The sequence below is a fragment of the Ambystoma mexicanum genome, chromosome 6p (assembly GCF_040938575.1).
Source record: "Ambystoma mexicanum isolate Mex_15411 chromosome 6p, UKY_AmexF1_1, whole genome shotgun sequence".
Lineage (NCBI taxonomy): Eukaryota > Metazoa > Chordata > Amphibia > Caudata > Ambystomatidae > Ambystoma > Ambystoma mexicanum.
The window spans coordinates 1384397165-1384421626 of NC_090935.1; positions in this window are offsets into that span (position 1 = coordinate 1384397165).

Genomic DNA, 24462 nt, shown 5'->3' on the forward strand with positions numbered 1-24462 from the left:
TCTTTTACATTGTGCATTACATTAGCTTGGTGTACTCGTTCACAACCTTCTCATATTGTAGATTTGGTACATGTGAGAAACAGAAAACACTAGAAAGAACACTCTACATGCGATTTAGACTTAATCAGCTGCCTACATAGAGAACGGACAAAACATTGGGGGTCCTTGGTAACTCCAGGTTCTTCCCTGAATTGCTGTTTCTGCAATCTTCGAGGTTTTCTGGAGACATTGCACCATTAGGTTAAGGAATGTCCATATTTCCAGCAGACTTGAGGCAGAATTCACACATTGTGACATCTACCCTGGATGAAGCACTGGTTTTGGAGGCCTCCCCAAAACATCCAAGATGGCTGCCACTGTGCCTCAGTGCACACCAGGCTCCCAGGCTGCCTTGGGTCTGCAGCACCATGATTGGCTGGTGAACCAGCTAGAAGCAAGCAACCCCCTGTGCCGGATGGCAGGGTTGGACTGGGAACTAAAAAAGACCCTGGAAATAATTACTGGGGTATAAAAGAGGCCCTGGAAATAAAGTTCAAAGTGGCCCGATATGACACATTTTTACCAAGCCCAGTGCTTTTCCTATGAGAACATTTGGAAATACCACAGAAAAGAGGCCCAGGGTGCAGAGGCCCACCGGGAAATCACCAGAGTTCCCTATAGGCTAGTCCACCCCCACACAAGGCCTGTACCAGCAGTCTCCACCTGTCGCAGCCACATTGAGCACAAAGCTGCAAATGCTATGCAAAAGGTATTGAACTGTGCAAATATTCTTGGACTTGAGGCTACAGCCAGCTCAGACCGCACTATTAAAATATAATTTTGTGAAATTAAATGCTAATGTGATTTTTTTACACCCTATGTCCGCTTATTCTGCAACTCCTTGATCCTCCTGCCCCCCGCCCCTCAGCACATTCCTCAAATCTGCTTTAGGCCGTGATGAAAACCATGTATTTACATTGTCTGACATAGTACTGTTTGATTCATGCACCGTTCCAAAAGTGGATACCATTGCTAAATGTATACTAGCGCTACAATACAGCATTAGCTTGTTGCCACATGCTCCCGGTACCAAGTACAGTAATGATGCTCCAGCCACCACCTGTAACACCCACATACTCTGTTCACTTGCATTTTCCTCTTATCCTGGAAGCGTGTCCATCTGTGCTATTGAATGTGAGGCATGTGCCCTGCTAAAAAAAAACACAAGCCCCATAATCCTCTGTGATGGCGCATGCCCAGGCACTCGCTTGCACATCCACAAACATTGTGAAACGCGGTAACTCCGCCTCCTTGCTTCCATCCCTCACAATGGAAGCTAACTGCTTCTCAAAGAGCAGCATAGCCGTGGACGCATGCACAGCCCTAACACGCTGCCTCCCTGCCCTCTGCAACTGCTGCAACCTGATCTCTGCTATTCCTCTGATCTGCCTCAATCCTATCTTTAAAGCCCACGCCTGGATACACCCCCTGCATGTCGACTTTACTCTCGGAGTGGCTCACACCTGATTCCTCCAGCCAGGATGGTTAGTCTGAGAAACCTCAGACGAGGCACTCACTTCTGTTACTTCCCTTCTCATTCCACACCGCAGGAAATCACAGTAAGGAACAACTGCCTGAGAATGCGTACCACCACTGGGCCCCAAGCTACTACCCCCAGCATCTGCTATCTTGCACAACCTGGCACTGTGCGCACAACCCCTTAATGCAAAGGCCCTGCTCTCATTCCTGCAACCAGACTACAAACAAGCACCACATACTATGCATCTACCAGGAAGCAGAAGGCTTCCTCCAGGCACAGACAGAGAGCTACTAGCCCCCCAATTACTACCAAATCCCTAGTAACATTACTTATCCTCCCAATACTGAAACAGCCTCCCAACCCTACATTCACCAAGACTCAAGCAACCACCTCTAGCTACCTGCTCTGCACCTTGCAAGGAACCCACCCCCTCCAGAAACAGTCTTGGTCACCCTGCACACGATTTCTGAGCCACTACCGACCTGCACCCTTATCAATGCTCGCTCCCTCCCTGCCCATGCACATGAGATCAATTACTTAATCACCAAACATAACCTCAACACACTAGCCATCTCTGAGACCTGGCATCACAAAGCCTGTGACACTGCCTTACCTTTAGCCTTACCTACAGGGCACACTATCTTACGGAATGACAGACCCTAACGCAGGGGTGGTGAAGTCACCCTGATTGTTAGAGAAACCATTCCCTTTAGACAGGTTAACACTTCCATGCATGGGAATACCAACCTTTTATCACTCAAACTATCACCCAACCCCCACATATACTATCACCATCTAACTCATTTACTGCCCTTCAGGCCCTGCTCTAAATTTTGAGGGCAACCTACTGCACATTCTCCAAGATAACCAAACAGCCTCTTCCAAACTTATCCTGCTAGAGACCGCAACTTCGGCCTCCACAACCCTAATGACCCAACTGCCAACTCATCATCTGACACACTTGACACCCTAGGCTTCACTCAACGCATCACCAACCCCATCCATGGCAAAGGACGGATGCTGGACTGGATTGCCGACCACAACTGCAAATTCTCCACTAGCACTAAAACACCTGTCCATGGTCAGACCACCATTAATGCCATATCATATCATACCATATTACACAATTCTCCATCCCACAGCCCAAAAACCCCAAGTCCTTACCCAATCTACTTCCTCCTGCTGATACATGCAGCTCTCGAAAGCTTACTAGAGACCATATCATGCCCCTGCTCAACACCCCATGTCTCCAGCCACCATGCTCCACCAACCCTGAATCTTTTGTGGACACCTACACCTCGACACTTGCAAAAGTAGTGAACAAACTAGCCCCTCTAGTTCCACATAAATCGAAATTAGTCAGACATTCCAATTCATAGTTTAACCCTGACCTCCAGGAATTATGTTCTTTGAAATGACAAGCCCAGCAAACATTGCAAAAGAATCCCACTGACACTGCGAAACAGGATTTCACGATAATTTCCAAATGCTACAAATCGGCTATAATCTCAGACAAATTGAAATGCTTCAACTCCAGAATCAGTAAGGTCAAATCAGATGCAATAGAGATTTTTACCATCTATAGAGAACTTGAATCCCCAGCAACACCCCCTACAAACCTTACTAATGATGGGACCTGGTGCTCAAGCATGCAAGAAGCACTCCTAGGCAAAATGGACACCTTGAACTTGAAAATCCGATCACAACAAACACAATTTAATTTTAAAGAAAATACAGCCACTAGTAACAGCTGCTCACTCCCCCTCCCCATTACGGCCAACACTAAGCTCCTCTTCAGAGACCACTCTGAATTAGAAATCACAAATCTGATCAAAAGTGTGAAACCATCTAAGTGTAAAGGCGATAAATTACCTGTATCCCTCATCAAATATTGTCCTGACACTCTAACCCCCATCATCACAGCCATCATAAATGCCTCCTTCACTGAAAGCACTGTTCCAGCCAGCCTCAAGGAAGCATGGGTCCTCCCTCTCTTTAAAAAAAACCTCCCTTGATCCAGCCATTCCCTCAAATTACAGGCCAATCACCACTGTCCCCTTCCTCCTAAAAATCCTGGTTCGAGCCGTCTACATACAAGTCCAGCACTTCTGGAGGATAATCAAATCTAGGAATGCGTTAATCTGGTTTACGCCCAGGGCACAGTACTGAATCTGCCCTTCTCGACCAAACAAACAGCTAAAAGAGATAAGGGACCAAGTAAGTTCTCCCCTGCCCCTCCTCCTAGACCTATCTGCTGCATTCAACCTTGTCAACCACCAAATCCTTTGTCATCACCTCACTACTCATGCTCCTTTCTTTCCCTCTGCTATAGCTTGGATCGCATCCTTCATGGAGGGAAGAGTCATGAGGGTCTTCTCAGAGATTGCTAATGCCTCTCTCTCACCAGTCTCCTGCGGGATGCCACATGTGTTGTGCCTCACCCCTTCTCTACACAATATCTTCACCAGGCCTCTATTCAACATCCTTGACCTCCTCAGCATAGCATACACAAACTAGGCTGAGGACACACAAATTCTAATCCCCCTATCTGGCAACTATGCAGATGACTCAGAACCCCTCAACAAGATCTACTCTACAGTACAGACCTGGATGGCAACCAAACATCTCTGCCTCAACAGCGACAAAACAGAAATCCCAATTGTTGGCCAGCCAAGTGCCCTGAAAACCCTTAACAAGCAATACACTGCCTTCCAAATTGACAATTGTTCGATTCCTGTCTCAAACCATGTAAAAATACTAGGGATCTACCTAGACACCTCACTCTCTATGACCAGACAAGTATGCACCATTGCCTCCTCAGCAGCCCATGCCACTAAGTTCCTCAATGCAGCCAGACCATTCCTCTCTATGAACACTGCCTAACAATTGCCCGTGCAATCATTGGTTCCAAGATCGATTACTGCACATCCTCCGGAAACATCCATAGACTACAAGTCATACAGAATAACACCCTTAGAGCAGCCCTGATTATCCCAAAAAGAAATCATATCTCAAAAGCCAGAGGGGATGCACATTGGCTCCCCATCCAGGAGCGTATCACATTCAAAACAGTTTCAATTGCCCACTATGCCCTTTCCAACTCAGCACCACCCTACCTTTGGAATGCTCTCCCTCCATCTATCAAAGACGAGCCATCTTACCTGATATTCCCTGTAAAACAATTCAAAACCATTCTGTTCAACAAAAACACCTAGCTGTATCCTACTTACCATTACTGCTGCAACCATGCTAATAATGTAACCAAACCACAGTTCTATTTTCAACTGTTGAATTGAATTGAATTGTTAATTATGTATAGCGCAGCTGAACCTCAGGTAACTGGGCGCATTTCTTCGAGATACATATTAAGGTTACAGTACAAGTTACAATAACTGGATAGAATGTAGTACAAGTATCAAGGTCTGGTAGTTAAAACAGTAACATACAGAGAAAGGGACGATACATAGAAACTCATTTTTGAACTATACAGTTATGGGTGCAGTGGTTGCCGGCGGATAAGAAATGTATTGCATCTCTTGAATGGAAAATCTATTTTTTACATGAGTCCTGGATCAGGAAAATGAAGGTTCTACTCTTAGATCAGTGGGTAGGGAGTTCCATAGTTTGGATGCTATGACAGGGAATCTACTGCCCCCATATTTTTGTAAGTTAAATCTCAGGACTCTAAGGCAGTGTAGTTGGGCGCCTCTGGTAGGCCGATCAGATTGGTTTTTGGTGAATCTATCTGTTAGATATTTAGGCGCTGAAGTAGACAGGCACTTCTGAGTAAGGGCGAGGGTTTTGAAGGAAATTCTGTTCTTGATTGAGAGCCAACAGCATTACATCTAGTTTCTGATATGTGGTGTGATCTCGGTATATCGAAGGCGTATCTAAGCGCATTATTTTGAAATATTTGAAATGTGTTCAAGTTACTCTTATTAATACCTATGAAAAGTATGTTGCAGTAATCCAATTTGCATAAGATAAGTGCCCTGGCAAGAGTGGAACAGATTGTTGTTGAAAGGAAAGGTCTATTGGCGTTTATGGGCTTGCAGTATAGGCTGTAGTGGAGGCTGTCACATTTACTTGCTTGGTCAAGGTTAAGCAAGATTTGAGGTAAAATCTAATGTCTTGACTTCCTTAGAGACTAGGATCTTAATATTGTCAATATTAAAAGATCTGTATCTAGTGCCAAGTTTGTTAAGTTTGGCTTGGGAGCCTGTAAGAAGTAATTCTGTCTTTTCATCATTGTGACAGAGGCCATGGGTGGCCATCCATGCCTGAATGATGTGGTATATTTTGTTTAGTAGATATATGTCCAGGTCGTAGTTCGCAGTGATGGGAATGAGGACTTGGGTGTCATCTGCATAATTAGTGTTGGTGATACCCAAGTGATCCAAGTCATCGAACAAAGGTTTGGTAAGAATACTATACAGTGTGGGAGAGACACATGACAATTGTGGACCTCCACAAGTTACTTCTGCTGGATCCACCGACACTGTAGGAGAGAAGACTCTCATTGCTGTACTGTCATGGAAGGATTGGATCCATGGCGTAGCTTTGTCTGAGAAGAGGGCTGATGAGGTAAGGAGGTTACACAAGACTTCTTGGCTAACAAGGTCAAAAGCGCCTGATAAATCTAACTGCAGAAGGAGAGATATATTTCCTTTGTCTTTTTGGTCATCTATTTGGGTTTTTAGGTCTAATAGTGCAGTTTCAGTACTGTGTTTTGTTCCTACCAATGTATAACCCAGCAACTGATCTACTTCAATTGTCTTTTTCCTACGAATGTCACCTATGGCTGTGATACTTTCGGGTATGTGCGCTATCAAAATATGAAATAAATAAAATAAATAAATAGTTTCTATTTAAAACTACAAAAAAGTAAAATCATCATTGTGCGAGATATTTCATTCTAGTCATTTTTTTGTGTGCAATTTACTAATGTTAGGCATGCTTGAAACTGAGGCCATGAAAAGAACTGATTTTTAAAGAGAGAAGACAATCACTGATGAAGTATTTTTAAAATCGCATATCAAACTAAGTCCATTTATCACCACTCAAACCTATTATACATTTATAGAACCTGCTTGTGTGTGTTTGTATATACACCCCGGAAAGAAAATAAAGGGCGCCTGGCAAGGTACTGATATGTCCAGGAGGGTACATATATTGATAACACAAATAATCAGGATGTGGGATCCTCACAAAAATCCACGGTTTTTAGACATATTTATTTCCATCTCAAAAACCAGTGTCCTCAATTTTTTATACAAACTTTCGCTAAGCACGAAAGCAATACCGGACAGATTTCAATAAAAACATAGGGGAGTGCAGTTGTGCACCCTCATCGGGATGTAAAAGATGAGTACCCTAGTAACAAGCAAATGTGAATATACGACGTAGGTGACACAGGTAACTCAGATCAGTGCTGCCCGTGGTTGTTCTTCAACCCGGGTGTGGTTTTCAAACAAAAACAGTGTACACAACACGAAATTCGAAACATACAACAAAGGGTATTTTCACAGTTGTGCCACAAGTGATCGACACAGTTGTGTTTCGGCCACAATCGCTGGGTTGAAGCTAGTAGTTGTGGTGGCCTTCATCAGGAGAGACTAGTTGAAGAGTCTGTCCGTTGGTAAGATCTATGGGAGGGAGGAGAACTATGAGGATCTCATAACGTACATAATGAATTAGGGGTTAATAAATAACAGCTCATTGGTGCTAGAGGAATACACCAGTGGTGTATTGGAGAACGCAGCTTACCGTCCGACCGGAGCAAGGCGGTAAAACTGTCAAGGGGCCTGGGTGTAATCCTAGGTCTGTTGTGGATCGGCCGTGCCGGGGAGACCGGATTTAAACGGCGCTGGGTTTATGATTAGCCATTGATCTGGAGAGAGGGAGACGTAAAAGTATGTCCCTGTCAGAGCACTATGGTGACGAGAGGTGAGGCAAGATGTGTCAAGAAGTGCAGCGGTCTTGTAAAAGGGGCCTGGTTTGCATGATTCACAATTTTTGAGTTCTTGCTGGGTTCACGGTGGTGGTGTAAATGGCTGCCTGTTGTGAATCAGCAGATATAACGGAGGGGGTAGACACGCCCCCCGTGTACTGGGCCAATCCCAGTAAGGGTGTGTGGAGTACTGGTGAAGGTGTCGTGAGCCCCCATGATAGGCTACTGAGTGCTGTCACTCAACGGGAGTCATCCCGTGTCATGGGTGTATGCATCCAGAGTGGAATGGAGTGAAGGAACTACACTGGGATGTATTGTGGGACAGGTGGTCTCTGGAAGTGCATGGGCGAGGAGCTCATGTGAAACATGTAGTGGGAGAACAGTGATGCCACAAGCAATGAATACAGGTTTTCTCTATACATGTCCATGCATATGTTAATCTGAGAGGAACCAAAGCACACTTGCACGTGTATGATAGTGTATACAGGTACATATTTTGCAGAAACAATAAAATCAGACAGTGCAATATCACAGGTTCTGGCTGGCAACGTGTATGAGCCATTCGGGCGCTGATGCCATTTTTATGTTGAGCAGAGATTGGGTTATCCTCATAATTGATACAGCAGAAGAGGAATGCAAAAAGCAAGGCGAAGAACTAGCGGAGCTTGAGAAAAAATTCAGCGAGGACACCACCATCACAGAAGCAAAAAAGAAATTAGAGAAACTTGAAGAAGAAGTGGCCAAGTTTAAACAGATAATTGTTGATTGAAAAGTGAAGAAATTCAGGAAAGATCTTGCACAATACGCCGAGGAAAAAACTTACCCGTATCTAAAGGAAACATACTATAGCGATCTTCAATAACAACAGAAGACCAACTATAACAGACGGAACGGCATAGTTAATTTTTCTGGCAGCTCTGGATCATCTAGCGGAGGCCCCCACAACCCCCCTAGTGGGAACAATTCCACAGGACCTCCCCCCCAACACCCTTTTTTTCAACGGGGAGGCCAACGGGGCAGACCAAGGAGGCAACCACAGCAGTCGGGCCAGTACATGCGGACACGCCAGTGGTACTCCAATCAACCGTGACTACCTTCCCGATCTTCAATCTTTCATCTAGAATCTTGAGCAACCCAGAACATACCCGCCTACATAGAGGTTTGTCTTTTGTCCCTGCAACCAAAGCAGACATTTTCAAGACTGAAGCAGAACTCAAGAAATTCTTTCGCACCTTAAGATTGAAATACTTCAATCGGAAAACATCATCTCACAGGACCGAGAGACACCACGCGAGAACACCAGTGGTCTCAAACCCAAATCGACTTTCATGCCTCCCGCATATACCATCCCGGGTGAATTCGATACTTTCGAAAAGTTAGTAACGCAAACCGTGACCACCAGCCTCATACGCAAGAACTTCTACCAAGAAAATCTGAGTAAAGAAGAACGAGCAGCACTTAACACACTGAACATGGACAGATATATCACGATCAAGCCAGCTGACAAAGGCGGCGGAATTGTCATAATGAATACCAGAGAATATAACGACGAATGACTGCGATTGCTAGCAAACACCAACTCCTACAAAAAACTCCATGGAGATCCGACAAAAAGACTAGAAGATGAGATTAAAAGTTTAACCAAGCACGCAGAAGACCAAGTATGAGTATGCGAGGACGAGCACAGGTTCCTTAAGAAAACACACCCTAGGATACCGGCATTCTATATCCTCCCCAAGATCCACAAGCACGCCACTAAACCACCAGGGCAGCCGATCGTTTCCGCTTGAGACTCCCATCTGGAACCTCTGTCCCTTTACACAGACCACTTCTTAAAACCATTTGTGGGCCAAATGAAATCTTACATCAAGGACAGCACGGAAACTATCAAAATTCTTCAAACAGTGATTTGTAAGAGGATTCAAGTCAACACTACAGCTAAGTCAATGCCTAGTCTGGGATACTGAATGGAAACCCTTATTGATATATCTTTATGTCCAGTTCATGCGTTCGGGATGACTACCCCTATATAACACCCCTCTCTTGGAATCTCCCTGACCCCACTGAGCCAAGAAGTAGTTCTGTTTTGCAAGTTAAAAAGGTTTATTTGATAATTTAAACAATAGATATATATATCACACTTTATAATAATTTAATAATTGAATATCACACTGAATCTGAGCAGTAATCAATAATGGATAGCCTGGCACTAGCACACTTGTGAATAGGAACAGAAGAATAAGGTGGTAGAGAATGCTTTATATAAGTTAAGATGGATGTAATGTTGAATGAAAATGCAATACAGAAAATACTCAATATGATTTCAACAAAACAATGTAATCACTTTTCTCTGGCAATCCCCTCCCCCCCTTTATGCAATGCAAGGAAATGGGAAGAAAGCACACAGTTCTCAGAAATGTAATTCAGTTCACCCCAGCAAGCTTAGACTACAGAAGTTTGAAACACAGGCCCAAAATGCTTTTATATGTGCTGGCAATGAAGTGAAAAATATGCTAAAATGCTTTTAATTCCCTCTTGAGGTTCAGGGTGAGTGGTATCAAGTTAATATTAGTCCAGGCTCACTCTAGCAATGATTCAGGGATGGTTCTTAAGAGGCAAACGAAATTTTAGCAAGGAAAGCAAAAAAAACTGCTGTTTTCACACGTGGAGAAATTTGCAAATCGCGGCAAATTCGCGAGTGCGATTTTCGCGATTGCGGCAAAAGTATATGGCCAAGATTCTAAGCTTTCAGAGGAAAGTTGAACCAAGTTCCTAGCACAAATGGTTACGGAGTTATGAACGATTTTGTGAAGGTTGTTTTTCGGATTTGAAAAACTTACAGCTAAAAATGACAAGTGACAGCTTTGCAAATGACAGGTGACAGTTAGGAGGCAGTTCTACTTAGATTAAAATAGATTGAATTATATTATTTTAACTAAGAGATTGGTTCTGCACAGTCTGCTAGGTACTCACAATATATTTAGAAATAGAATGGGCCTCGCCACGGATCTGGTCAGGTTTTAGACTGGACTCTGGTCTGGTCTCGGCACTTCACAGTGATCTGGGTCAGCTCTGCTCTGCTGGTCTGGTCTGGGTCTCTGGTTCTGGATATTGATAGATTTGAAGTCTGGATCTTTCTGCACAGCTTTCTCTAGAGATTGATGGAGGTAAAGTATGGATTTTCCCGGCAGAGCAACCCGCAGCAAATGGATTTGAAGGTCCCTATCTGTCCTGACTGTCTGCTTTTATGTGTTTTGAAAATGGGTGTGTGTGCAGCATCACTAGGCTCTACCCCTCTCCACTTGTCATTGGCCACTTCATCCTCTTCCCCTTAATTGGGGAATGAAATGAAGTGTCATCATGATGAGGTCTGTTTATGATACAGAGAACCCACCCCTGTCAACTTTACACACAATCTATATTTTGACCCAAAAGACATATTTGCACAGGTACACATTTGTTTAAAATTACATGCACCCATCACATATCACAGGAGGTATACCCTGTCCAAATCTGCTCTTCCTGGGAGCTTGCATTCAGAAATGGCTACATATTTCACTTTTTGGTCAAGTTACCAATATCAGATTCTTACTCAAATTTACCCAAATGTGTGCAAGGCATGCAGGCATTGATTGATGAAGTATCAGACTTTTCACATGCAGACATTTTAAGTAATACCCTCTTAACTGCTAGTTTGCCCCCAGAACATCACACAAATTGGAGTTTGGGCTTGAATTGAAGGTACATTTTTTAAATTAAGGCTCTCAAAGTTATACATTTCTGTCATTTGATTACAAAGAGTTATCAGTGTTTCTGTAAAATATATATTTTGCTTTCAATTCAGTTCTCAGAGTGTTGGAGTCCGCCTCCAAGACTTGGGTGGGTCAGTCACATGTGTCTTCTGGCAGGCAGGCCTTTGTTGACAGGAAACAGTCAAAATCAACATATCCTATTCAATTGCAAGAGCCTATTGTGTGGTCTCCAGGAGGCTCCCAGCCAGTCTGCCTTCTATCAATCAAGAGGTCATGTGAGATTTTAACTCCTGGTGTGAATCTCTAGAGGTGAGAGGGTTTCCCAGGCTTCAGGCCTCTGGGAACAGCAGGTGGCTAATTTTTAATTAAAATGCAGCCTTTGAAGTCAGCTGAGTCAAATCCCTTTGTCAGCAACTGCACTCAGTTCTCCTGTCAGAGTTTAGACCGCTAGCGCCGCCTTGAGGATTTTGTTGGTACTGCATGTAATTTTGGGATCTTTCTTGGATTAATGCATTCTAAACAGGAATGGTTCTTACATGGTAGTAAATCCTTGCTTAACATTGTTTTGATGGGGCTCCTTACAGTAAGATGATTATGTGGAACCCCACAAAAGGGTTGAATCTTTAAAGTGGTCCAATGAGCCACGATTTCAGGAACTTTTTGACATCAGTAACAGTGGATTTTGTTAACAAAGATCTTTCTTTACACTGGTGGGTGGCAAGTTAGGTAACCATTTTGGTGTGCGCACAAACTGCGTGGTTCTCCTGGATTCTGGCGCACTTGTGGGATTTTTGGCCATCTTGGATTTTCTAAGCCCACAGCACCAAATGTTGCAGCATGATAGTCCAAACGTGGGTCAGGACACCCAACAAGTCCCCCCGCGTGACTGCCCTTTGAATTTGAGTCGATGGGGAGTCGGGTGCACAAGGGTTTTGACCCACGCACTGGTCTGTCCGCATAATCTTCTTCCAATTCTGCAAATGGCACAGTTCAGCATCTTTTCCTCCATCCAGTACTGATCGATCGGTTCTCCTCGCCGGTCCTGATGGGAATATTGGGTGGTACACTGGGCCCCTTGCGTCTCTGCTCCCGGTCTCCGGATCGTCCTCCTTAGCCCGTCTCCCGGTTTTCTTTCTCCTAGGATGACAAAGGAAGAGCGGCAATACCTATTCATGGACATTTCTCCCCCACCATTGATATAGTGGCATATAAGTTTATAGTCAAAACATATGAACATGCACATTTCTTTTTGTATTCAAAAACAAAAACACCCACATTGAGAAACTCAGAATTTGATAGGCGATATGTAGGATATTTTAAGTTAGAACTGAATTAATCTGAGACAGTACCCTCTAGGATTCCAGAGGATTCCTCCAGTTGTTGCAGAGTGTGCCTGGGATGGCAACACTTCAACTGGTTAATATGGACCCACTTGTCTTCCCCCTCTGCCAAACCGCCTTTGGGGATGTGGAACTTATAGGCCACAGGGGAGATTTTGTCTATAATCTCAAAGGGTCCCTTCCATGTAGGCAAAAATGTTCGCTGTTTGGCCTGGTTCCTTTGGAAATTGTATAGATAGACCCGGTCCCCCACCTGATATTCCTTCCTGGAAGTCTTCAGGTCATATTGGGTCTTCATGCTATCAGCTGATCTTTCTAGATTCCGCTGAGCATAAGCAAAAGCATGTTGAAGGTGTTTCCTTAAATTCTCCACATACTCATGAGTTGTGGAGGCATTTATCAGTGTCTGCTCTTGGGTCCTGTAGAGCAAATGCTGAGGAAGCACCATCTTGCGCCCAGTCATCAACTCAAATGGTGACATTTTGGTTGCAGATGAAGGGGTAGATCTGATGGCCATTAGGACCAGAGGTAATCGGATATCCCAACTTGGCCCTGAATCTGCCACAAACTTTTTTAATATGGTCACAATGGTTCGGTTATATCTCTCTACTGCCCCAGAAGAAGCTAGCCGGTAAGCAATATGCAACTTCCTTTTGACCCCCAGTATCTCCCACATCTTTGTCATTACTTCACTGGTGAAGTGGCTACCCCTGTCTGACTCAATCCTTTGAGGTAGACCAAAACAGGAAAAGATGTGGTTAATCATCAAGGCAGCTGCGGTTTCTGCCTTGCAATTTGGGGCTGGGAGACATTCCACCCACTTGGTAAACAAGCATGTCACAGTCAACATGTACTTATTCCCCCTAGCAGAGCGAATCACGGGGCCTACAAAGTCGATTTGTAAATCTGACCATGGCAGTGTCATCCCCCTCTTTTGGAGAGGCGCACGGTGCGTGAGGGATGATGGCTGAAATTGTGCACACACAAGACACCCCTTCAAGTATTGGTCGAGGTCCTGCCCCATGTGTGGCCAATATGCAACCTCTCTTAAGATTTCCAATGTTGTGTGAAACCCCCTATGACCGGCGGTGGCCGCATCATGGGCGTGACTTAACATCAGGCTTCGGAATGAGGTAGGAACCACCCACTGATCGTGGCCAGCTTTGGATTTCCTTACCAGCAAACCGTCTTGGATTCGGAACATTTTTGGACATTTCATCAACACTCTTAGGTCCTCTTTCCCAATGTAATCGGTATCCGTCAGGGGAAAGTTCTCAGGGTCCTCAATGTGCTGGTAAAATTTACCAATTATTGGATCCCCCTTCTGAGCGGTAATCAAATAAGCATCAGGGGTCTTCTTGCTCCATTGTGCAATTGAAAGGTCATTGTGAGCATTTGTCTGGGACCTAGTGATAGCAGTTACCTGGATTTCCCCCAACAGGGACTCAATCTCAATTAGATCCCCTTGGATGGCCCCGGTTTTGGCCAGCTGATCAGCTAAGTCATTTCCAGTTTTGTCTGGTCCCTCTACTTTGGAATGACCCTTGATCTTTTTCCAATAGATGGTCATCTCATTCGAGGTGACCAGATCATCAATGTTTTGGATCAACTTCCCATGTTTCAAGGGTTTGTTGTTAGCACATAACATGCCTCTGGTTTTCCAATTAACCAGGTGCTCCACGAACCCGTTCCGTACATAATCCGAATCTGTGATTATGACCAGTTCGTGGAGTTGATGCTGGACAGCAGTGAGGATGGCCTGATGCACAGCCATCAATTCTGCCACCTGACTACTTCGGGGACCAATTTTGTATCCAGCGGAGGGTTCTGGGGACTCATTCACCCATGCATTCCCTACGCCGGCCACCAGTTCTTTCTCCCCGTTGTTGTCAACATGGTACGAGCATCCATCCACATAGACAGTGGCCATTCCCTCACACTTGTCCTCTTCAAAGACTTTGTGGGGGAAATTAAGGTATGCCTCCATGTTGTCCTTTATTTTTAGACTTTCGTCCTCGAGACAGTTTTCTCTGGCACAATCATGAAAGTCAGCCAGACCTTGCGCGAGGGGACTCTTCTTGTTTTGGCCATATCTGACCTCCACAGGAAAGCCTTGCATTGACAGAATCCAGGAAGTAATTCCGGAATTACTCACATTTCCGGCCCGGATTCTGTCACTTTGGAGATATTGCAGAGGCTGGTGTGGAGTCTCCACTATGATGTGTTCCCCCTGGATAAACGGGCGGTAATTCTTCAATGCCCACACCGTTGCCAGGAGTGCCTTCTCACAATCGTTGAATTTTTCCTCAACAGAGGATAAAGTTTTGCTCGCATAGGAGATTACTTTATTGACCTTGTCATGCTTTTGGTATAATACCGCCGTCAAGCACGTATTAGAGAACCCCGTCTCCAGGAAGAACTCCTTGTTTCTGACAGGGTAGGCCAGGCAAGGCGCTTGTGAGAGGCTTCTTTTGAGTTGTTTTACTGCCTCGGCTTGTTCTGGACCCCATTCCCACTTGACCCCCCCCTTCAGGAGATGAATCAGGGGTCTGGTGATCTCTGCATAGCCCTCAATGAACTTTCTGCTGTAATTAGTCAGTCCAAGGAGGCTCCTTAGTTCCCGCAGAGTTGTGGGGTCTTTCAGTTTTTGAAGTGCTTCCACTTTCTTTTCCTGGGGACAGAGACCCTGAGGAGTAATCTCATGCCCCAAGAAATTAACACGGGTTCTACACCACTGTGCTTTCTGAAAGGAAAGTTTTGCTCCGGCGGCCCTCAACTGCGTCAGAACATAACGGATCTCCGCTATGTGTTCCTCCACAGATGAACTTTTGATGAGGACATCATCTACATAAGCCAGGTTACCCCTCGCACCCAGGTCGGGCATGGCCTTATGTAGGAAAATATTGAACTCATTGCCGGAGTTGAGGTATCCGAAGGGAGTCCGGGTCCATGTATACTGCTGGCCCCCAAAGGTAAAAGCCAGCTTGTATTGGTCCTCCCTACTGACCGGCACGGTCCAGTATCCATTGGTCAGGTCTATTGCAGTAAATACCTGTGACCCCTGGATCTGGGCCAGCCCTTGGTCAATGTAGGGCAGAGGCCATCGGGAAGTATGGACCCGTTTGTTGAGCTCCCTGAGGTCGGCGCAGAGTCTCCACTGGCCATTTGGCTTCAATATTCCCAGCACCGGATTATTGAAGGTGCTGTGAACTGGACGGATTATTCCCCGGGACTCAAGGTTCTTAATTATTTCAGTAAGGGACTCCATTGATGCGAGAGGCAAGGGATATTTCTTCACAAACACAGGAGTCATGCCAGGGTCCGTGGGGATTGTTGTTGTGTGGATGTCAGTGCGACCACAGGCATATGAGTCTACTGCAAAGAGATCTTGGAAATCCAAGAAAACTTGTTTCAACTTTTGCTTTTGTTCCAGAGTCACACAGGCATCAGCTAGGTTGACTCTCTCTTCCACCATCTGCCTGAAGCCTGGAAAGACTTCTGGTTTGGCTATTTCAGCGGCCTCCTCCAGCTGGGTGGAGAAGTCCCTGGTCAGAGTGCTGATTTGGACTGGAGGCTTCAGGTGGGAAAGGCAGCCCTCATGGACCTGGAAAATCACCTCATCCCTCCTGAAGTCACAAGTCACATCTTCCTTACCATAAGGGCAAGAAGTGTACACCAGGAAGTTCCCCCCATGCCGGGTAAAAATCCTGTCTGGTGTTGTATTGTCATCACTGTCACTGTCAAAGCAGTCCTTGGGGATTGGCCCTAACAGTTCATTACCTAAATCTATGGAAAAATGTCGGTCATCAACCGCCATTCCAATAATGGTGCCTGCGGCTAGAGTAATACTCTTTAAGTCGCTGTTATCCACCTCTATTGGAATGGTGTCATGTTCTATGTTGACTAATGGTGTTGGGTTTACCCCCAACCCTTGCTGTTGGAGAGAAGCGTTTAGATGTATGTAAGCATCAGGGTTTTGCAAATATTGTCCTCTTTTCACTTTCACTTCCAGGGAGAATTGTCAGGTCCTTTCTGGGATGGTGACTTCCTCTTTGATCTGAATTTCAACTGCATAAGGTAGCAATTGAGCTGACCTAAATGCTTTTTCTGGATCATCAAAGCCCATGGGATTATCCGCTAATCGGGACCAAGCTTTGAAGTTTATTAGGTCCAAACTAATGGCAAAGCGATTGAGAATGTCACTGCCTAAGTAAAAGGCGGCAGTGACGTCTCGCACGACCCAACAATTATGGACTATGCTCTTGTTGCCAATGGAGATTTTGAGCATACACCTGCTTGGCAGGAGATGTTTGGAATTGGGAGCTTCCAGGTCCATTTCCCATTTGTCTATCAGTTTGAAGGTGGAAATGGCTGGATCTTTTGGGAGTTTGCGGAACATGGCTTCGCTGATGAAGCTCTTACCGTTGTTCACACACACTCGAGCGAGAACAGAGTCCTTCCCATCATTTAATTGGACAGGGATGAACAACTGCTCTCCAATTTGCTGAATATCAGCCAGGCTCTGAGCTGATTTCACATCTTTCTGGACTATAGGAGTGGGAGTTTCTGGTTGTGGATTAGTATAGAATCTCAGAGTGTTTCCTTCCAGTGTGGAGTACCACTTTAGACTGGAAGGAAGGTTGATTTTCAGAAATAGAGAGGACCCTCCATCACCAGTCTGTTGTCCTACTGCTATTACTGTCACGTCTGGAATTTGGCTATTCTGGAAGTGAAATTCTACTTGGTCAGATTTTTGTTCAACCATGTGGCAGGTGCCGTTTAAACTAACATGGTTGACACTCTGTTTTAATTTTATTGGTCGGCTAGTCTGGGTCCAGAGGACCTTGTTTACGCAATCTATTAAGGGTGACAACCTCCTCAGGAGGTCATTCCCCAGTAAACAAGGGGTGCCCTCTGGAGTCACTACTATGACCGGCTGTTTCACCTTGTGTCGCCCGGACTTAATGTCCAAGTCTGCAGTCCCCTCAACGGGAATTTCCTTCCCGTCAAAGTTCTGCAGTTGTCCAGGAAGGGAGGTGAGAGGAATTTGGTAATTCCCTCCCCTTCCTGCATTCAGTTCATCAAAGGCCCTTCTGGACAGAAGGGTAGCTTGAGATCCCGTGTCCTCCAGCGCTGAAATCGTACCCTGCCCCTGTACTTGTACCGGGGCATAATATCTTCCCTCCTTCTCCTCAAGGGGGCACAGATAATGCACATTTTTGGACAACTGGTGGGCTAACTTTCTGGTTTTGGACATCGCTAGCGAAGAGATTTGGGCAGAATTCTGTGGAGAGCCTTGGGAATCTGAAAGATAAAGTTGGCAACTTGAGATCAGAGCCATTGTGGGTTCCCCTGGCTCCGGTTCCGGGCCGCCCCCCTCTTTTTGGAGGCAGTCACCAGGATGGGTTTGAACCAGGGGATTTTCTTGCTGTTGGTTCTGGGATGAGATGGTGGGCGGCAGTAGCTCAGTCTCCACATCTCCCCAGTCTGGATTTGCATCCCTAGGGACCAATTTTTCTTTGGGAGGAGTTCCCCCCTCTCTGAAGGAGAAGATCCTTTTCCCAGGATCCTCTGAGGATCCCTCTCCCTCAAATTGGAAGATCTGTACCTCCTCCTCAAACTGAGTCTGTTTGGGTCTTTTGTTTCTCCTACCCCCCCTCTGCTCCTTAGGAGGCAGACTTTCAGGGGCAAGAGATTTTGTTTCCGGTTCCTGGGTTTCCAGGGGCTGTTTACAAGTGAGGAAGGAAGCTTCCTCCAAGGCTTTACACCCCCCTTCCCTTTGTGCCTCCTCCCTGGGAACCGGTGAGTGATCGGGGTGCTGCCCCCGTCATTGTTCTGGGGCACCAGGTCCAGAGTTGGGTGCATTCTGCGCCGGCATGCCGATCTGAGGGTTCTGCTGAGCCCTCAGTATGTGACCCAGATCCCGCGCCATGTTTTGAACCTGGCGCTCCAGCTGGGAAACCCGCTCAGGCTGATACGGGGCCCTGTTTTCTCCCCTGGGCTGATCCCGGGAAGGGTAGCTATCCCTTCTATGGTAGTACCCCGGGTTGGGAAGATTTGGGTACCCTTCCACCCTTGGCCTCCCCTCTCCCGGATTCGGTTGTCTGGGCTCAGGGAATTGGGGAAAGAAGGGTGGAGGATTTTGGGGCTGGAAATTGGGTGGATACCTGGGGAAAAAGTTCTGCCCAGGATTTGAAGAATTTCTGCCCTCCTGTGGGAAGTTGGGAGGGAAGTTCCCTGGGTTAGGTGCTTGGCTGGATCCCCCCCCTTGGGCTGGAGGAGTCCACACATAGCCCAGGATGGGTCGATTACCCTTGTAACGGGGACTTACATAGTCAGGAGAGCGAGGGACCCCATTTGTGGGACTACCTCCTAGACTCCCGGTTTGTGACTGGCCCGAGGCCCTTCTGGGCCTAGCATTATTAGGTGCAGGTAGGTTTTTAGGCCCCCCATCTCCAAATCCAAAATGGGGGTGACCTTTACCTCTGCCACCTTGGCAGCAGCAGGGGTGCTGTTGGGTTTGGGATTTTTCTGGGTATTATTTTTATTTTCTATTGGCTTCTGCACCTCATAGATCCGGGTCGCCTGTTCAATGACCCAGTCTAAAGATCTTTTCTCGTGAAAATCCCTCACGAGCTGGATCATTATGTATTTGGGCAAGGCATGGAAAAACGTATTAATAAATTCTCTGCTATCCGTGCGCATCCTTCTTGTGGTCTGTGCAAAAGCACGCTTTAACTCCTGCACAAATTCTTGTGGGGCCTGATCCTCCCCACATTGTAAATTGTAGGCTGCCTTGCGAGCCTCTTGAGGATTTCTATGAGCAGAAAAATGTTTCAAGATGGCCGCCTTATAGGCGGACCATCTTAAGTGATTTTGGGACTCCAGCCCTGCAAAGAAACTGGAGTATTCCGGGGAGAAGGTCCACTTTACATATTGAATACAGCTTTGGCTGTCCTTCAAATGGAAAGTCTCCATCATTTGCTCAAACAACTCTAAGTGCTCCCAAACAGAATACTTGGCATTCTTATGATACGGCGTGATGACGCTCCTGATTGCCTTAATCTGCTTTAAGGGGTCCTTAAGAAAGGCCCTTTTTGTCTTATTGGCCCTTTTGGTCCGGGTAACCCTGGTCCATTCATCTTCTGACTCAGAGGCACTGCTCCTAGAGGTTCCCCTCTGTTCTTCCAGGTTTTCCCGGATTCTGCGAGCCTGAGAATGGCTGGCAGAATGTGGGGACCTGGTCTCCTGTGTCCTGTACCATTCAGAGGAGTCTTCAGATTCCTCTTTTCTGCCAGGATTTGATGGGTACCCCCCCACTGACCTAACTGGGCAGAGGTTTTCAGGATGCCCTTAATGGGCCTACTCTCCTGGGGTTCCCCACTAAATTGCACTGTGCTTGGGTGCCCATACCCGGATGCCCGCCCCTCCATTCCTGGGTGGTACTGGCCTATGAGCCCCATGCTTCTGGCTGGATAGTAATCTGCCATCCCTGTGGCCCTGTGCTCATGTGCGCCAGGGGACATGGGGGTGGCAGAGTCCAGGGACTGAGAGAGATAAAGGCCTCTGGTACTAGGGCTCCTGGGGTTATGCTCAGGAGTTTCTCTTTCCCAGCGAACCTCATCTCTATCCGCCCCTGCTCCCTGTTGCAATGCAAGAGCCTGCGTCTTCAGTTCCTCACTTAAGGCCTTACTAGACTCTATCAGTCTCTTATGCATCGCTACCTGTTGTTGGAGTCTATCATTGTGCTGGCAGAGAGCCTCATTCTCTCTCTGTGCCTCCTGATTGGTCCTGGAGCACTGGGCCAGTCTTTGCTGCAGGAGGGTTACCTCCTGAGCTGTCTCCCTTTTGGCCTGCTCCTTTCTTGCTAGAGCATCCTCCACCCTCCTGGTGTGCTCTAACAAGTTCTGGTGTTCTTTTTGGAGGTCACCCAGTCCCTGGAGGGCCAAGTGATTTTCTTCTGTTTTTCTTTTTAAATGGCAGACTTCCTGGCCTAAGGCGTCTCTTTCCTGGCTAAGAGCCTGCATTTGTGCCCCCAGGTCGTCCCTCTGCCTTTGAAAGGCACCAGCTTTCTGGCGTTCTTCATCAAACTCTGCCTGGGTATCCAGGTCTTTCAGAATCAGTTTATTGCTCTCTGCCTTCTTCCTATCTAGGTGGCTTTGCAGGGTGACTACCTGCTCAGCACATACCCTATTGAAGTCTAACTGTTGCTCCAGCTTTTTCTGGCTTTGCAGTAGGGAGTCCAAACCTTCTTGGTACTCCTTCTGCAAGGCCAGAAATCTGGTATCCTGGTCAGCATTTTCCTGTTGCAGGATGTCCATATCCCTCTTTATTTTAATGATGTGCTGCCTACTCTCATTTTCTGACTCCTGGCTCCCCTGCAGCCTCTGCTCAGAAGAGACCAGGTCAGATTGGACCTTCTCTAACGCCATCTGTCGCTTATTCGCCAGATCTTGGCTTTCAGTACATTTATCCTGCATGTCTCCCATATATAGGTACAGGTATGCCGCTATCCTAACCATCTTGTCTTGTTCATCCTTAGCTTTAGGAGCCATGTATAGTTCACTCAGGGCCACATGTAAGGGACCCTGATCTCTCCATGTATCTGACCCTGTTTCCGTGACCTGTTGCGTGATGGCCTGCAACCAGACCATGCGGTCCTGGTGAGTCCACTCACCTCTCACAAATAACTTATGTAAGAAGTGCTCTCTGGCTATTTTCATGTCTACTAAGGTCGTCATTCTGGAATTTGAGTTCCTTCCTGACTTACAGAAGTTTGTATTTTATTTTTGCAAAACAGACCTTTTCCTTAGAGCGTTCCTTTGAGGAGTGCTTTACAGCGTAACACAGCGTGGTGATCCGACCGGATATGTGTATCTGGTCAGCTGGCACACTGTATTAATCTGCACAATTGGTAGATCTAACCCAAACGTCCCGGACGAGCCCCCATTTTGTAAGAGGATTCAATTCAACACTACAGCTAAGTCAATGCCTAGTCTGGGATACTGAATGGAAACCCTTATTGATATATCTTTATGTCCAGTTCATGCGTTCGGGATGACTACCCCTATATAACACCCCTCTCTTGGAATCCCCCTGACCCCACTGAGCCAAGAAGTAGTTCTGTTTTGCAAGTTAAAAAGGTTTATTTGATAATTTAAACAATAGATATATATATCACACTTTATAATAATTTAATAATTGAATATCACACTGAATCTGAGCAGTAATCAATAATGGATAGTCTGGCACTAGCACACTTGTGAATAGGAACAGAAGAATAAGGTGGTAGAGAATGCTTTATATAAGTTCAGGTGGATGTAATGTTGAATGAAAATGCAATACAGAAAATACTCAATATGATTTCAACAAAACAATGTAATCACTTTTCTCTGGCAATACCCTCCCCCCCTTTATGCAATGCAAGGAAATGGGAGGAAAGCACACAGTTCTCAGAAATGCAATCAAATGTAATTCAGATCACCCCAGCAAGCTTAAACTACAGAAGTTTGAAACACAGGCCCAAAATGCTTTTATATGTGCTGGCAATGAAGTGAAAAATATGCTAAAATGCTTTTAATTCCCTCTTGAGGTTCAGGGTGAGTGGTATCAAGTTAATATTAGTCCAGGCTCACTCTAGCAATGATTCAGGGATGGTTCTTAAGAGGCAAACGAAATTTTAGCAAGGAAAGCAAAAAAACTGCTGTTTTCACACGTGGAGAAATTTGCAAATCGCGGCAAATATAGGGAATCGGAATGCGGTTCTAGGTTCGTTGAAAAGCCAAGATTCTAAGCTTTCAGAGGAAAGTTGAACCAAGTTCCTAGCACAAACGGTTACAGAGTTATGAACGATTTTGTGAAGGTTGTTTTTCGGATTTGAAAAACTTGCAGCTAAAAATGACAAGTGACAGCTTTGCAAATGACAGGTGACAGTTAGGAGGCAGTTCTACTTAGATTAAAATAGATTGAATTATATTATTTTAACTAAGAGATTGGTTCTGCACAGTCTGCTAGGTACTCACAATATATTTAGAAATAGAATGGGCCTCGCCACGGATCTGGTCAGGTTTTAGACTGGACTCTGGTCTGGTCTCGGCACTTCACAGTGATATGGGTCAGCTCTGCTCTGCTGGTCTGGTCAGGGTCTATGGTTCTGGATTTTGATAGATTTGAAGTCTGGATCCTTCTGCACAGCTTTCTCTAGAGATTGATGGAGGTAAAGTATGGATTTTCCCGGCAGAGCGTCCCGCAGCAAATGGATTTGAAGGTCCCTATCTGTCCTGACTGTCTGCTTTTATGTGTTTTGAAAATGGGTGTGTGTGCAGCATCACTAGGCTCTACCCCTCTCCACTTGTCATTGGCCACTTCATCCTCTTCCCCTTGATTGGGGAATGAAATGAAGTGTCATCATGATGAGGTCTGTTTATGATACAGAGAACCCACCCCTGTCAACTTTACACACAATCTATATTTTGACCCAAAAGACATATTTGCACAGGTACACATTTGTTTAAAATTACATGCACCCATCACATATCTCAGGAGGTATACCCTGTCCAAATCTGCTCTTCCTGGGAGCTTGCATTCAGAAATGGCAACATATTTCACTTTTTGGTCAAGTTACCAATATCAGATTCTTACTCAAATTTACCCAAATGTGTGCAAGGCATGCAGGCATTGATTGATGAAGTATCAGACTTTTCACATGCAGACATTTTAAGTAATACCCTCTTAACTGCTAGTTTGCCCCCAGAACATCACACAAATTAGAGTTTGGGCTTGAATTGAAGGTACATTTTTTAAATTAAGGCTCTCAAAGTTATACATTTCTGTCATTTGATTACAAAGAGTTATCAGTGTTTCTGTATGAATATATTTTTCTTTCAATTCAGTTCTCAGAGTGTTGGAGTCTGCCTCCAAGACTTGGGTGGGTCAGTCACATGTGTCTTCTGGCAGGCAGGCCTTTGTTGACAGGAAACAGTCAAAATCAACATATCCTATTCAATTGCAAGAGCATATTGTGTGGTCTCCAGGAGGCTCCCAGCCAGTCTGCCTTCTATCAATCAAGAGGTCATGTGAGATTCTAACTCCTGGTGTGAATCTCTAGAGGTGAGAGGGTTTCCCAGGCTTCAGGCCTCTGGGAACAGCAGGTGGCTAATTTTTAATTAAAATGCAGCCTTTTAAGTCAGCTGAGTCAAATCCCTTTGTCAGCAACTGCACTCAGTTCTCCTGTCAGAGTTTAGACCGCTAGCGCGGCCTTGAGGATTTTGTTGGTACTGCATGCAATTTTGGGATCTTTCTTGGATTAATGCATTCTAAACAGGAATGGTTATTACATGGTAGTAAATCCTTGCTTAACATTGTTTTGATGGGGCTCCTTACAGTAAGATGATTATGTGGAACCCCACAAAAGGGTTGAATCTTTAAAGTGGTCCAATGAGCCACGATTTCAGCAACTTTTTGACATCAGTAACAATGGATTTTGTTAACAAAGATCTTTCTTTACACTGGTGGGTGGCAAGTTAGGTAACCATTTTGGGTTGCGCACAAACTGCGTGGTTCTCCTGGATTCTGGCGCACTTGTGGGCTTTTTGGCCATCTTGGATTTTCTAAGCCCACAGCACCAAATGTTGCAGCATGATAGTCCAAACGTGGGTCAGGACACCCAACAGGATTTAACACCTAACTCCATCCTGGTTACTATGGATGTCGAGGCCTTATACACCTACATTCCACAAAGCAAAGGATTAAGAGCACTCGCCAAATGCCTTAACAAAAGAACAGACGTTACTTCGACTCCTACCAACTTCATCCTTGAGTGTATCCACCTGGCTATGTCAGAAAACTTCTTCCTGTTTGAACACCAAATATATCAGCAAGTCAAAGGCGTGAGTATGGGCG